The sequence below is a fragment of the Triturus cristatus genome, chromosome 8, assembly GCF_964204655.1.
Source record: "Triturus cristatus chromosome 8, aTriCri1.1, whole genome shotgun sequence".
In the NCBI taxonomy this organism is placed as follows: domain Eukaryota; kingdom Metazoa; phylum Chordata; class Amphibia; order Caudata; family Salamandridae; genus Triturus; species Triturus cristatus.
Window position 1 is genome coordinate 1,075,664,451 of NC_140591.1, and position 17,336 is coordinate 1,075,681,786.

Below are 17,336 nucleotides of genomic sequence, written 5' to 3' on the forward strand. Positions count from 1 at the left end.
AGTAAAAGACATACAAACTGGCTAGGGACCAACAATCATAAACATCCCGTGAATCGGTAATAGTATAAGATGGGAGGTGAGTAAGAGACCAAAGGAGGGGGGAATTGAGGAAAAGAACAGACAGGCGTACAAGGGGCAGTCCAGCAACAATGAGGATTGGTCGAAACCGCCAAGATGAAGGACCCAGGCCATGGGAACCAACAGCATCATCCCAAAATGGCGGAACACACAAAAATCCATTTAGTCCTCTCCGGTTCGCAGTTCGGAAGCAAGGGCTTTCTCTGAGCCAACTCTCTTCCCTAATCCAGACGCTGCTCTCATGCTGTTAACCTGGATGAGAGCAGTGCCAGGATTGACCTAATCGGGTTGGTTTAGCTCTCCTAGAGGCACTGGAGGCCTGTGCCTGTTCTCTACCCAGTGGTCTGAGACAGCTCGGGTGGAGAGGTTGTTAGGCTGGCTGTTGCAAGACAGGCGGCCAAAGTGACATGGGCACTTTAAACTTTCGGTGTGCACCATTCCTCTTCCCCTGCTGCCAGTCAGCAGTGCTGGCCCCGCCCCAACACTTGAATCAGGCTGCACTGAAAAATCAAACGGTAATAAAACCATTTTATTACCATTTCAGCTTTCATGTTTGCTGCCCTGGCAGCAGGGAGGGCGATGCTCCTGCGCCTTAGCAGACGCACCGCCGCTGTCTACAAATAATTTTGCATGAAATTGGCCCATAGTCGGATTAAACTATGTAACTAATTTAGGGAATCAAAATCATCAACAGAAACTATGTTCGAAGTTGATATAGCATTAAGCTATAACTAGTAAAACCGAAAGCACCCTGTGCCTCCTTTAGGCCTACTTTATTTTTGAATACCACTTATATGATCCTTAACTTGGTAACAACTGGGTCATAAAATACTGGATACCAGATCTACACAAGATAAAATCAAGGAATAGAATTTCACATACATCAAGCAATGAAGCCCAAATAATGATATAACCGTGTATACGTTTCCAATTATAGAACTACGTACGCATTGAATTACCTATTTATTTGACGGGGTCATTTTAAACTGCATATGGCAAAGAAGGCATCACAATTCAAAAATATAACCCTCAAGAGTGAGACAATTTTATGTGAAATATACACAGATGCAAAAAAGAATCGGTATAATCAGAACGAGAACCCTAGCTTTAAATGTCATTAGGCCTTCTGGTGGAGCTACACCCTTTCTACCAGTTGAAAGCATAACTGGAACTAACATTGCACCGACTACGTGATTGAGATTTGAAGGAAATAACAGCAATATAAGATGGGACAAAATAGAACCACAATGAAAACTAAGATAAACATCCACACTCTACATGCTTTTTATTTTTAATGTCAATTTCCCCTTGTTTTCTGAGACTTAAGCCACATTGAGTGAGGCAAATGCACAGGTACACAGCAGACCATATCAGGCTCAAGACCAAGGCCACTGTGAAAATATGGATTTCCTCTTTTATGGATTTCGATTACACATGCCTGGTAACTGAGTGTTGTTTATCGCACCTGGAAAACAACAATACCATCTGGATTGTTATTGATCTGATGCTATAAATGACATATATCCCAAGTGTATGCATTTAAATGAGGAATATCATTAGGATTTAGGAGATTACTACACTAAAATGTGCATGTTCCTGCATTTACAAGGCATTTTTAACTAGTAAATGTCCGCAGATGTTACCTGCTGAAATTTATCAGAGGAAAAAATCTGACTGTCTGATTTTACTGACAAACTAATAATTCTTAAACTCATGCAAACAGTGATTGGCATGGACATTGTAAAATTACGATGGCCATAACAGAAATTCACATTGTTAATAAAGAAAGACACAGGGGAATATTCTCAAGGAGCTATCGCCAAGTTAACGGCACTTCAGCGCAGCCAAAGTCGCGATTAATCTTCCGCCACGTTCCCAAGCTGGTGCTAACAGCCGATATCACCAGTATTCCGGCGATAGCATCCTCAAAAAATATTGCCTCAGATGACCCCGGCAACTATCACTAATGAGATGCAAAGTAGGCATTCCCGTGCCAAAAGCCGCGACAACACCACACCGCAACATTCTCAGCGACCTGCCACATCTGTGATAAGATCACAAAACATGCGATAAGGCGCGTTAGCCCCAGGAAACTAACATCTGCTCAGACCTGGTGCAAAGTTGGACGACAGCCTGCACCACAAAAGCGAGCCCAGCCCTGAGCCACACCTGAAGAACAACAGATGCCATGGAGCCACTGAACATGCATGCCGGACACCCAAGAGGCCCACAACACCCATTGCCACCGCCCCAGGACCCCAACCCCCACCCAAAACCCCCCCGACCACCACAGAGGCAGCTCAGACAAAGACAGCGGAACCCCAGGAAATGCACCAGCCCCACAGACCCAACACCTGACAATGTCATCGCCCACTACAAGCTCAAAAGGACAACCATCCTACGCATCCTGACCATCATCGCCTAACAAGCCGACGGCACCAAACACAGCGGACAATCAACATCCAACCCCACACAAAGCTGCTGGCTGTGCTGCAACTGTTGGCCTTTGGTGCCCCCCAAACAACACCCGCCAGAGTCGGAGGAGTCACACAGCCAGCCACATCCAAGTCCCTCAAACCTGTTCTGGATGCCATCATCAGCCTGGTCCCCTGCTCAGCACTCCAGGTGCCACTAGCTCTGTGCACCATGAATCATCATCCATTACCGTTTTTGGTATGTGCTGTGGAGAGCTCACGCTGCAATGTCAGCTCAGGAAGTGTGGGAGACCTGTGACGACGATGAGGAAGATGATGCAGGTGTGACACCCCCCACTGCAGCTGCATCAGGAATTTCCAGAAGGGACACAATCGTAGACATTTTCTTCACATGAGCACGCTCAGTTCTGGTGCCCCAAACTGAGTGCACTGCAACTCACGGACACTTCTGTTTGCTCATTGTGTGTCCTCTGGACTTGCTCCGGCTACCTCCATGATGCTCAGCTGTTGACCCTGTAATGCTGGTGTTGTCTGTTTCTGTATTTATAGTGTTCACTGTTGTATTTGTTGCCAGCACCAACAACTCCCTGAGGGCTGGCTTGCACTCAACCCCACACACATCCAGCACAGGCGTCACTGTACATGTGGCCCTGCGAATAAAGGGTCCGGGCGCACGTGCCCGTAGCCAGTTCAACATGAGATCTGCGTGTGTCCCTGTGGTCTTGTTGTATGCATGAGGGCCCTTGGCACTACGACATTACATTGTGCTGTGTACAGCGGATGCTGACATGTCACCGCAGGCAGCGGGTTAGAGCTTGGACATGTAGCTTTGCCGTCACCCACTCAAATCATAAGGGAAGTGGACTGGGCCGTCGTACGCAGAGACAACGTGGGTGTGTGACTGATATATGCGTGCCCCTGGGCGTGGTTCTATACTGGGAATGTGCATCTGCATGTGTCTCTATGGCAGTGTGGGTCTCCTTTGTGGGGTGTAGGTGGTCCCTGAAGGGTGATGGACACTCACGTATGTTCTGCCACCTGGCATTGGGGTGCCATGTGTGGGTCGGTGAAGTGTTGTGTGCCAGCCTTGCTTGCAGGTGCTTCATGCTGTGTGGTCTGTTGCAGGGGCTGGGTTCCCCTCTAAGTAGCTTGTCTGCCCTGGTCCTGGTGGTGGGTTGCGTGGGATGTCCATGGGCTCTTATAGGGCGTCGGTGTCGAAGGTGTGGTGGTCGTCTCCGGCATCACTGATGGGTTGTCTGGTCTGAGCTGCTGGAGGTGTTGTATGTCCCTCTGCAATGTGAAGGAGAGTTGCATGTTGACATTATGTTGACATTTATGTTGGCGCATTGTTTGGTCGGTGCTGGCAATTTGAGTTGGGACAGTGGACATTTGGACTACATGAGGTTGTACCCGTACATATGCACAGTTCCCTGCTCTGTCCAATGTGATTGGCCTGTTTCTGCGCATGGGCGGACCCAGTTGTGTCCCCTGTTCTGCGGTGTGGGTGTTGCACTTTGTGCCACATTGTCAATGGATGTACTGTGATTGCTATGTGTGTGTGCTGCAGTGTGCCACGGGGATGGGGGACATGTACCTGGGTAATTGTGGTTGTGCAGTGTGCTACACATCGTTGTGCATGTGTGCCATTGTGCTCATCTCCCCCAGTCGCCACAGTCCATGTTAGTTATTCACCCTGTTGTTGTTGTGTCAGGTCCTCTCGAGCTGTGTCCGTACTCTCACCTCCTTGCACCGTCTCCACACTGATGACTGGCCTCAATTTCCTCCAGCTCCTCCTGTGGCGCAGGACTCCCACCTCCTGTCGCCATTGCTGCCTTCCTGTTGGCAGCGGCTCTGAGCCTGGTTTAGGTTTTCACATCATGCCAGTGCCTCTTGGCCTACTCCATTGGCCTCCTCGACACTCCGGCTGCCTTCACGGTAGTCTGGTTGTGGGTTAGTTGCTGGTAGTGTTCTGTCACTTCCGTGACGCTAGTCTTGTTTTCCTGCGGACTGCACCCCGTCTTCCTCTTCCTCTTCTCCTTGGCCTTCCCCGACCCCGTTGTTCCTTGCTGGTGGTCTGTGGGGCTTGTGAGGTTCGCGTTGGCCTCTGCGATGGGTCAGGGTGCATCCATGTTGCTATGCGCTTTGGTTTGTTTCTGGTGTATTGTTTTTGTTGCTTTCATAGTGCATTTTCCCGCCAGACATGTGGGATTTGCAGACCTGCCTCTGGTTTTCGCAGATTTTTGTATCACAATTGGCCTCATCGCAGCTTTATTGGCGTTTGTGTTTCGCATTTTTTCAACGCGGCGTTCATTTTATCGTGGACATTTGACGTGTTATCTGGGGACTATCGCACGGTGCTGCCGTGTTGTGAATACTTGGTTAAGTATTAGTACAGTGGTCCATAAACGCAACAGTTGAGTAAATAGGATAATTATAGACTTGAATCAGTACTATAATGCGAGTGTCCAGCCGGACAATCAATTTAATAAATCAAAAATGTCAAAGAACAAAATACAAACGTAGCAATTACATGGGACACAATCATGCATTCTCCATGAACACATGACAAATACATTTAGAACAAAAACATATCATTCAAGAAGGGGTAGCTTGTGGAATATTGAGCACAATTTCTAACGTTAGAGAAACAGTATCTGCACTTTTTTATCATGTGCGATTAACGTGCACACCGTTTACATTAGTCGATGACGTTTCGATCCTTTAAAAACAATAATAGGATCATCATCAGGACAGTTAAGGTGCAAGCCTGAATCAATGAAAATAGCCTGTGCAAAATGAGGAAAAGGGAAGGATGGAGATTAGGGAACGTCTAATACTGAGCTGTAAAACATTGTCCCAGCCGTGGGGCAGTCAAGGTGTGAAGCAAATGCAACACGCACGTGGTTAAGTGCACTCCGATCATGAAATGGCGAAAGGTTAGACTTAGGAAGGTGATGCACGGTGACAATTAATGGAGTGCCTATATAAAGGATAAAGGATAAAATCACCAGAATGCTTGCAGCAAAAGATATACAGCAAGCACATGGTACGTCTGCCAAGAAGGTGATGGACAGAGGGCTTTCTTGTGAGCGAGTGAACACCGCCAAGCGGGAAACGGAGAACTACAGACATAGCCCACACTACCTGTAGTTCTTCATTTCCTGCTTGACTGTGTTCACTCGCTCACAACCAAGCCCTCTGTCCATCAGCTACTCGTACCTTCTTGGGCAGGGAGCAGGGCTCACTCCAATTTGCTTGAGCTCACTAGATACCAGGGATTTCAAGTTTTTCTAGTTAGTTTTAATGTTTTACTTGGTTATAATAACCCTAAACATTTACACAGCAAATACACATAAAGATAACATTTTCATAATAACATAAACACAATTTTAAAGTAGTTCCACATCAAAAGAAAGCAGACTAGATCACAATGATCATAAAATACCAATAGGTTCTCAAATGCATTGAAACAGTGTGCAAAAATAGCTAGATTTTAAAATGGCCCCAAAACAAACAAAAATGATGGAGAGGCCTACCATGGCATTGAGCCATACTGCCACCCCAGAGGGGACAAAATAGTCTTTCTGACTAGTGGGGGGCAGATCAGTGGTTTATGCTGAATGGGAAGGGTACCCAAATCCACCCCCTCGGAGGGTATAAAGGCCAATTGACACCAACGACTTTGCAGTAGGGACAAAAGAAAGGGGTGTGGGCATCCCATCCTAGCATTGGGTCATAATCCATCCCAAAAGTATTTTTGACCCCTGGAGGGCAGAGAAGGGGTAGGCCCCAAATTTGCCCCTTGGAGAAGAAAGCATACTAGACACCAGGGATTTCAAAATGGCACCAAATCAAACAAAAGGATACGGGCTACATACCCTGACTTCAAAACAGATGACAATCCAAAAGGGTCATTAAAATCTTTCTGCTCCTCCCGTGGAAGTTTGTCCTGATTGGGTGGTTGCCCCAAATCTGCTCCAACGTGGGGTGTAGAAGGCCCACTATATCCCAATAGACACCAGGGATATTGCATCGGGGCAAAAGAAAGGGGTAGGGGCATGGAGTCATACCCCTGCTCCAAAAAGGGCAAATCAGTCTTTCTACCCCTTCTGTGGGGCAAAGAGGTGGTTGCTCCCAGTTTGCCCACTGGGTACGGGTAGAAATCTCACTGGATGCCAGGAATATTTGTTACATTAAATAATGTGGTGGTGTCTGGCCCATCCTGACTTCAGGCCGCACCCTCACCTCTAAAGCCTCAGCAATTTTCTGCTCTGCTGGGGACTAAAGCATCCCCATTCCAATGACAAGTGAAAGGAAATCTTAATTATTTTGGGTACTGTTTTTACATATGGGCCAGCAGAGTAGGGCTAAATCCCATAATCGTCCCACTTGCCATGTTGAACTGTAGCTCTTTTCGGGCTGGGGTCGGCTGCCACCTGAGAAAGCCTACGAAACCCAGATAGTTCAGAAAACGAAACACCCGGTGCAGTCTATGGTAGTGTGGCTCGAATAAATACTACATTGTTTGCTTACACACAATGCCCTGAAAACTTTGCGCAAAATGTACGCCAAAAACCAAAATGAAGTGAAATTGTATCTATTTTCTCATCTCCATCCTGGGGAAACCTTAGATGACTTTAGAATCCCCAGAACGTCGTGAAAAATTGTATGCCTATTTGACATATATACTTTTTATGGAAAAAAGTTAAGAAGGATTAAACACCAGGCACCCTCAACAGGCCAAAAAAGGGGGATGGAGAGGGGTCTGCTGGAGGAGTCCAGACATTAATGTGCCAAAAGCCAGCAGCACTACTGATTCAAAGATAATCAAAACATATGATATGGAATTTGTATTTATTTATTTCGAGTTTTATATAGCTCAAACATGACCCACGAGGGTATCAGAGTGCTTTACACATGAACAGGGTGAAGGAAGTAAGAAAAGTAGACAATGAATGCAATCATAATAGTAAAAAAAACAGTACATGAAGTCAATTAAATAATGGTACGTTGGCGGGGTGAAGAATTACCTCTAGACCCACTAAAAGACAGAAAAATATATAACACGCTATGGTGTCGAAATATATATCGCAAGTATAGCCAGTGTAAATAGTTAACCCGTTCATTGCGCCTGTCAGCCAATGGCCGTCGCAGCACTACCACGGTAGTGCTGCGCAAGTCCATTGGCCGACACGGCCCTGCCCACTCAATGGAATGCCCTGCTCCGCTGCAGAATTGCCACCGCGGTAAACGGGTTAAAGTCGATGAGTCGACGTCATGTGGGCTAGGGCAAGTATTTGTCCATCAATACCAATTTCACTTGTGTTTTGAAAGATGCAAGTGATGGATTAACTCTGATTTAAAAAAGTAGGGAATTCCAAATTCTTGGGGCAGTGCCAGAAAAGGCCTGATTGTAGGTTTTGTTCTTCTTAAATTTCTGTGGTTTCAATAGTAGAGCTGAAGTGCTTCTTGAGGATCTAGATCCACCAGATAGCTCCTGTTTTTGTACAACGTACCTCGGGGTGTCGGAGTTTAAGGCTTTGTGTGTCATGGAACCATTTTTAGTTGAATTCTTGCCTCAAGAGTGAGCCAGTTTAGAGATTTCAGGTTCAGTGTGATGTGGTTGTAGCATCTGGATCCAGTAATGAGCCTAGCAGCTGAATTAATTTAGGCCCTAAGGGAGACCAACTTTGATCTTGGAAGGCCAGAAAGGGTTGCATTTCCATAGTCCAGCCTGGAGATTACTAGGGCTTGAACAACTGACTTGAAATCCTTGAAGGGGAGGAAGGGTTTAATTTTTCTTTGGATGCTCATTTGGAAGTTAGCTGCTCTGGTAGCTAAGCTGATATGTTCCTGCATGTTCAAGTTCTTGTCAAGCATTATTCCCAGTGATTTTGTGGAGTCAATCACATGTGGAGTGCAATTGAGGGCTGTTAGATGTTTCAATCAATCCGCAATGTCGAGTGAAAGTTAGGGGGGTGCAATTAAGAGGAATTCTGTTTTGAGAGTGTTTAGTTTAAGGTGGTTGCAAGTCAACCAATTCTGAGTTTTTTGTAGAATAGCATTAAGAGATATTGGGCCAGATGTATGACCATTGTAAATTGCGAGTCGGAATTTGTGCTCGATTGCGAGTCGCAAATTGTGAGTCACAATTTCCAACGTACAACAGTGTCTGAGACACTGTTTGCGATTCTCAATGTGGGCGCAAATTGCATGCCTCATGAATATTAATGAGGCACTCGCAATTTGCGACCCCATTGAGAATGGCAGGCCCTCCTAGGTATGGTGGCCTGCTGGGCTCAGCAGACCTCCATGTCTGGGACTGCTTTTAAATAAAGCAGTTTTGTTTTTCAAATGCAGCCCGTTTTCCTGAAAGACAAATTAGATGCATTTTAAAAAAACAACAAAAAAACATTTTGTTTAATTTTTTAAGAGCAGGTAGTGGTCCCTAGGACCACTGACTGCCCCTAAAAAATATTTTCCCCCGCATTTGCAAAGGGGAAGGGATCCCCTGGGGACCATTACCCATTTGCGACTGCTTCACCACCCTCTTGAAGAGGGCGGTAAATTGCGAGTGTTTTGCAACCGCAATTTCGTTTGCAAAACATTCATACATAGGGCTGCGATTCGCTAAACACTATTTTTGCGACTCACAAAATAGTGTTAGTACATGGCCCACAGGGATTTTGCATGCACAAACATGTCGAAAACCCATTTGCACATGCAAACGTATATCTGGCCCTTTATGTCTTCAGGAGAGGAGATTTTCAGGGAAAGTTGGGTGTCATCCACCTACATATGATACTTGATGTTTGATGTTTTCAGAATTTCAGTTAATGGTTTCATGAACAGGTTAAAGAGAGTGGGCTAATATGTGGAACCCTGTGGAACACCTACTTTGACAGGCATGGGGTTAGATAGGGAATGATTAGTCTTTATTCTTTGTGATATATTGTGGAGGGAGGAGGCAAACCCGTCTAGGACAGAACCAGAAAGTCCCATCCTGCATTCCAATAATTGAATGTGTGTGACCGTATCGATTGCTGATGAGAGGTCAAGGAGGAATCACATCACAAATGACATCATATACCTACAAAAGCAGTCACTGCCAAAGGTTCTCATGTCTTTTGTTCTGGGAGGTAATCTGAATGAATAATCTGGTGAATAGGTGAGGAACATGAAACTGCAATATCGAAGATGAAGAACACAAGTTCAAGATCATGCTATGTCGCACAAGGAAGGTGGAAGGAGCTGCGAAGGAGTGTTTAGGAGATATAAACACATTAATTTTGGGTATACATGGGAAGGATAATATTAGCCTCTGTATCTTACTTAAAATTATGATTTCCTACTCAATAGGAGTGAAATCAGCATTTCAGTTTAAACCATGGAGACTAAATTGTAAATTTGAAACCTTTCAGTAACATTTGTGGTATCAACAATCAGTCAGGAGGAAAAGCTCTTAAGGTAGAAGCATAGGACCAGTCTGCAGCATTAAGTATATGTTGGAGACAACCACTTAAAATAAAGGTCTGTGAGAATATAGACTAGAGTCGAGTGTGTGAATGTGTGTCTCATATTAATCTAGGCTCATTTCGACCAATAAAAGAAGCACTGAATCCAGGGCGCCACATTAAATTGATAAATTACCCTAAATAGGGGGCAAAAGGAAATCACAAGTTGATGAGAAGACCTCAGGGTCTTCATAATCTATTTGGAGACCCAGGCGGACTGGCCGATGCACAATTCATGCTTGCCTAGAAATGATAAATAGAGGAAGGCAATATTATGTTTCGCCTTGTCAGAAAAAGAGCACATTAACATTCCAGACCTACAAGTGGGATAATCATGAAAGGATTCCTCTGGAGCATCCTGGTTGAGGGGTAAATGATAGTAGGTTAGTAGTAAGTAGGTTATTCCCACTCAACGATGAGAGCCATTGAAGTGGTGTAGAACACTATAATGGAGTGGGGCTGTAAAAGTGGCCTAAATGGGAAAGAGGGGCACCAATCTGTGAGCTTTCTCTCGGCAGAAAGAGAAAGGCTTTCATGCCTATGATGTGAACCATGCTAATATTTGCCAATTTGAAGGGATGAGATTTAGCTGGCACAAGACAGTATTGACTATGATGCCCAGGAACAATACATCAACAAGGATGGTCAACGTCTTGTAGCTGGCAAGGGTTCCAAGTAATTTGAGAAAGCAGATTACTCGATCAGGTGCAAAACAAAGATTACTGACAGGATTGAGCCTTAATCGACAACACAAGTGAAAAGCCAGGCAACAGGACAGTGCATCTCCTTATTAAAACACCACTGGGCTAATATGTTTTTGTTTTTGTTTTTTAATTAGTTTTTACCTATCGAAGAGCAATGACAAATTTGGATGTTTGGTTACTGAAAACCATTACAATAACACATTTGCAATCTAACAACACCAAAATAAAAACAATTTGATATACGCTGTTATTTCCTCATAGTCCAAAAACATTCAGTCAGTGATACCTTTTATCAAGTTTATATTTAATAGAACCTGACTGTATGCATGGGTAAAATACATCAGTATTGTTATGTTATGCTTATTTGTATAGCACACTAATTACTCCAGAAGATATCCTGGTGCTTGGGCAAAGTGTGTAGGTGTGTGGTCCCAAGGTGCTTATATGAAAATCCAGGCCTTCACCTTCTTGCAGAACTTAGTAAGTGAGGAGGAGTCTCTGATGTCTTGAGGGAGGTTGTGCCATGTCTTGGGTGTGTTGTAAGAGTTGAGCGTCATCCGGTTTTGCTTTTGTGGATGCGGGCATGTGTGCATGTGAGAGTGAGGCAGAGCAAAGGTGTCTAGTGGGTTGGCGAAAGTGTATGTGGCTGTTCAGCTATTCTGGACCTGGGTTGTGTAAGAATTTGTATGTGTGCCTGAGAAGTTTGAATTGCCTGTGCTTGTGAATGGTGAGCCAGTGAAGTTTCCAGTAGTGTGATGTCGGTGTGGCATGGGAGGTTGAGTATGAGTCTTGTGGCTGCGTTCTGGATGGCCTAGAGTCTGCGTAGAAGTCCTTTGGAGATTCAGGTGTAGAGGGTATTGCTGTAGTCCAGACTGCTAGTGATGAGTGCTTGTTCGATGGTCCGTCTGGTGTTCTGATGCAACTATTTGAAGATCTTTCACAGCGTCATTGGATGTGGAAGTAGAAGGTGCACACTGCATTGACTAGAGCCACCATGTTGAGCTGGTCACCTATAATGATCCCTAGATTTCTTGTGTGGTCTGTGGGTGGTGTTCCTAGCTCCGACGCCCACTAGATGGAATCCCATGGGGAGGACTTGTTGTCAAAGACCAGTATTTCCATCTTGTTGGAGTTGAGCTTCAGGTAATTGGTTCGCATCCAGTCTGCTGCATTGGTCATGCAGCTGGTGAAGTTGATTCTAGTGGTGTTTAAAGTATAAAAAAATGTGTACCTTATGGATACTTGTCAGAAATTACTATTCTTTCAATCGTCACACATACTCATATCCACACTTCCTCGACCCGCTTCGCTCTGAATATGTCTGAAGCACTTATCATGAAACCAATTTTTATCAAATATATCTGTATTTTAATAGTTAATGCAAATTCATAAAAAGTCTTTTATAAAAAACAAATCATACACAATTAAAATGATAAAATCGCAAAATATTTTTGCAGTTACTAAAATTACATATCACAGAAAGGAGAACACAAATGGACAAACAATGTGTCATACATATGTTAATTTGGATGTGCGAAAAGACAGTGTTAGACACAAGTCACTAATCCCTGTCTACCACTAACTAAAGCAAATTTAACCAACACAAAAACACAGGCGTCGACGCGTTTCGGTGCCGAAAACTCCACATAGGACCACCTTCTTCAGGACACAAGATATTTTCTCCTTAATGTATATATTCAAATATGGTGCCAAATTCACCGGTACTACAGTACTTCGGCAAGAGTGTACCCTCTCATAGGGAGTGCATCTAGCGTCCTTCACGGATAGCTGAAATCTTGCAATGAAAACTTACTCCTTATCACTTAGAGAATAGACAAAATAATCTTCAATCCTTGTATTGCTTCATCAATCATGTTAGTGGCCGGATTCAATCTCGGTCTTTCATTTATCTGGAACAGCATCTAGTCCCTCTAGATATTAAACCGTATAACTCGTTTCCTTATTACAACTAGGGGCGATCATACAGTTTATCGTCTCCCTGGATCATCGCTCGTCGGGGTCGCGTATCCGTCCCGCCGTTCGCGTCTGATCATGAAACTAGTGGTGTTTGCCTTGTCTTTCAGGGAGAGGATGAGTTGGGTGTCATTGGCATAGGTAATGATGGTGATGTCTTTTGATTGGTATGTTGAAAAGAGTGCTAGTGAGAGACAATCATGTGGGGCACCACATATCAGTTTCTTGGTCTCTGATGTGAAGGGTGGCAGCCTGGTGCTTTGGGTTCTTCTCATGGAGTCTTCTGATGAGGGTGTTGGGGGAGACAGTGTCGAAGGCCACAGAGAGGTCAAGCAGGATGATGGCTGCTGTTTCTCCTCAGGCAGAATGCTTTGAATGTCATCGGTGACTGAGATGAGTGCTTTAAGTGGAATAATAAGGAACTATTCCTAAACTGGACTGGGTAGTATTAGAGATGCATTAATATTCACATTAGAGTAGCAGGAAAATATTAGCAACTTAGCTGCCATAGATAGTATAAAGTGCATTGATTCAACATTTTCTGTGAAAAAGAAATAGTTAACATTTTTTTACATAACTGAAACAAGTCAAAACCATTTACAGGGGAGTTACATAAACCTGTGTAAAAAATTACAAGATGTGGCGTCAATGCAGATCTTTGTTTTCATGTAGTTGTAATGACTATTAAATGTTTTGATATACTGCATGGAGAAAATGTCTTTATGGTTTTATTTACACAATACACATATCACTTTATTTATTCCCAGTTATGTGTTTTTAATGTAGTTGTGATATTTTTTCTACCTTTTTTTTAGGTTTTGTGCAACTCTCTAGAACAGATCACTGGAGTCTTGCCCTAATATATTTATGAAATTGTCTGCGGTGCGAAAGGTGGAGATTATTGAACTATACCACTGAAATGCCCACAATACAGCAGAGACATTACAGTGCTGAACTTTTTAAAAAATTACTGTTTACACAATGCAGAGTATTTCTGGATGAATATGAAGGTCACTAATAAAATGTAACAACAAAATGTGTTTATTAATTTGTTTAATATTATTCATAAACTGGTATTTTCTGTATTTTATCAACATATTTTATATATTTCAAGACTTTTATGGAGTAATGCATTATATTATTTTTCAATTTCTGTGAATTCTGTGTCTTGTGTTATGCATTGTTTTCAATTTTTCTTTTCTTACAGGAGTTTCTGTTTTGAGGACATTGTTATAATGTTTTGTAGTTGATGCTAGTGTAGGAGCAAATGGATACCCCAAAATGGAGACACCTCTAAATTTACATCAATCGGATTTCCTGCATTTCACTGGGTTGAAGACAGTGTTAAACCTCATTTTCATGAGGCAATGTGTCCCCTTATTAAAGCACCCGCCAGAACGTCAAAAATCAGAAATATGCCTTTCTGTTCTTTGTCCGAACTGCTGTCATGAGTATGTTTCGGCTTCGAAAGAGGCTTGCCTCCAATGTCTTGCACTGCGGCATGAAAAAGTATGGCTCGATCGTAATGAAACAACTGGGAACACCAACGCAAACTCTTGTCAGCATACCAGAAAGCAAGTTAGAGATAGTCTGATTATCTGCAAACCTGAAATAGTTCACTCCCATGCCTGCTGCAAGAAGAACATGATTGCTCGCAGAAAGAGCAGGGACATGGGCATTGGTAAGAGAAAGAGAACTGCCAATGCGCATATGCCAGAGAAGCTCTCATGGATGAGGAGAATGAGAATCCTGTGCCGTCTTCTCCGCAGATACCGTGACTCCAAGAAGATTGACCAGCATATGTGCCACAGTCTTTATATGGAAGTCAAGGGTAATGTGTTAAAAAAGAAGCACATCCTAATAGAGTACATTCACAAGCTGAAGGCAGAAAAAGACTGCAAGAAGCTCTTGGCTGACCGGACTAAAGCTCGCAGTTCGAACACCAAGGAGGCTTGCAAGAGAAACAAAGAACTCTTACAAGCCAAGAAGAAAGAGATCATAAAGACATGCTCAAAGGAGGAAGAGACCAAGAAGTAGTCAGTCATACCAGTGTGTAAATAGTGATCTTCTATCAGTGTCAATAAAACATTCAATACTAAAAAATAGATCAGAAATAGAAGTTATTTGATAATAAGATTGATTAAGTGGACCTATTCAATAAATGAGCTCTAGATCAATGAAAAGTTATAGTGTTTTATTACAGAATTCATCAATAAGTGGTACAGTCAATGCAATGAAGGTACTCATACACAAAGTTATACAGATTATGTTAAAATAAGAAACTATCCTAAGTCCCAAACGGGCAGCAAAATCCAGGAAGAATTAGACAGCATCCCCAGAAAACTAGGAAAGTCCACTGGCTCACCTCGAGGACTTTTATATATTATTTTCAGTCATGAAATTATAAAAAAAAAACACTCTATGGTGTGAGCAGAAGTATCACTTCATCAGCAAATCAGAGCACATGAAAAATAAACGGCACATTGCCTAAGCAGTCAATTACTAACCCATTACATGAATAAATAATCCACAACCTCTATGCTAATGTAGCCTGGAGATGCTGGAACAAAACTAGATACATTAACAATAACATGTTTTATGAATGAATAGAGCACAGACGAGCAACAGAAAACCCTTGTGAATCTTAGTGGAACAGGGACAGTTCATCAAGAGTAGAATGTAATAACAGTGGAAATAAACCATTACATTTCAGCCTGACTGACTGCTGCAGATTTGTGGGGAAAGAAGGTGTGATGGGGTAAAAGAACAAGATGAGTGACAGAGATGACTTCCTTCTTGGACAAGATGGCGTTTGCCCTAAATTGTGGTCTATTTAACATAAACCGTAAAAACACACTTCTACATAAGTTAGAATATTTGTTTAAAATAATTTGCATTACATCAGTATAGAAAATCAGTGTAAAATCAATCATGAAATTTCACTCTTCTCTTTCTTAATATGCACAAAAAATTATAAACCCATAAAAATCTCGTACACTAGTGCCAGATAGTTATCAGAAGATAGTTACCTTTCAGATCCGTTCTTCTATTAGAGTCTCAGACGAAGTGAACACTTGCCATCTTCAACAGAGCCTAAGCAACCTATTAGCCTTGGACTTGTGGCTTGATAACTGGATGCATACATGCATTGTCTTTATGTTTAACAGAAAAGCAGTGTACAGCAATCCAGGAGCCTTCTGCTTACCTAGTCGTTTGTAATTGAGATGCTCTACTTTTCAGTCAACCATAGCTGATACTGTATATGTGTGTTTTTTGTTCTCCCTTTCTTTTTTTTACTATAATTTGAACACTGTCTAATTGATATGATCTGGATTGTTGTAGGAAATTGGATTACTGGTTGAGGGGGTGAAACCCTTTTCAAGAAGCAACCACAATTCTTAGGTTGAAGTCACAAGCACACCCTAAATTAATCGGTGCTCAAACCTTTGGTAGCTTGGCACAGACCAGTCAGGCTTAACTCAGTGCCAATGTATAAAAGTATTTGTGCAACACTTCAAACAGCAACACAGTGAAAACACACCACAAAAGGAGCTCACAACAGAGTTAGAAAAATAGAATATTTTTATTTAATAAAACAAAAACATGACAAAACCCCAATAAGTCGAACCGGACATATTCAGTTTTGAAGATTTTTGTGAAAATAGTGCCAAAAGGCATGTAGCGCCAACGGTGGATATCTGGTAGCGCTGAAATGGGACAAAGTCACAAGTTCAGGCCAACCGAGATGAAGTGCGGGCCAGCTACAGGGAGCCAGTTAGGGCCGCTGAATAAAGTACCTTCATTCCTGGTTTGGAGCGCACTACAAGGATCCGGGTCAAAGATGTGTTTCTGCTGCGGTAAAAGGTCCTGTTGGATCGTTGTGGAAGGTCCCATCAATGAGGGCTTGCAATGCAAAGTTCGGAGTCATTGATGCGTCACGCAGTCGGAGTGCCGCGTAAATTCTGAGCGGTACAAAAGGGGGTGGTGATGGACGGAGCATCAGAACCAATCAAACACTCACACCCAGTCAACAGATCTGGGTTTGATCCATCACCGTTCTTTAGCCCACTCTGCCACCCCAGTTCAGACATGGCCATATGCAAATCAGACTGACCCTGTGCCTCATGGGAACAGTCCAGCACGAACTGCCAAGCCATGCCTTCCCTGGACCGGAAACAAGCTTCCTAGGACCGATTTCTGGCATTTCAGCTGTCTTCAGCCAGGCTTGCTTGAATCCAGTGGCAAAGTGAGCAAGGGACTCACGTCTGAGCATACCCTGCCAACTTATGGCGAACAAAGCGGTACAAAAGGGGGTGGTGATGGACGGAGCATCAGAACCAATCAAACACTCACACCCAGTCAACAGATCTGGGTTTGATCCATCACCGTTCTTTAGCCCACTCTGCCACCCCAGTTCAGACATGGCCATATGCAAATCAGTCTGACCCTGTGCCTCATGGGAACAGTCCAGCACGAACTGCCAAGTCATGCCTTCCCTGGACCGGAAACAAGCTTCCTAGTACCGATTTCTGGCATTTCAGCTGTCTTCAGCCAGGCTTGCTTGAATCCAGTGGCAAAGTGAGCAAGGGACTCACGTCTGAGCATACCCTGCCAACTTATGGCAAACAAAG

General features: G+C 43.5%; 1 pseudogene; it reads left to right on the top strand.

The window, feature by feature from the left end:
• The first annotated feature begins 14,152 nt into the window (after positions 1–14,152).
• LOC146805403 (large ribosomal subunit protein eL19 pseudogene) lies at positions 14,153–14,742 on the top strand (annotated as a pseudogene).
• Positions 14,743–17,336: the final 2,594 nt, after the last annotated feature.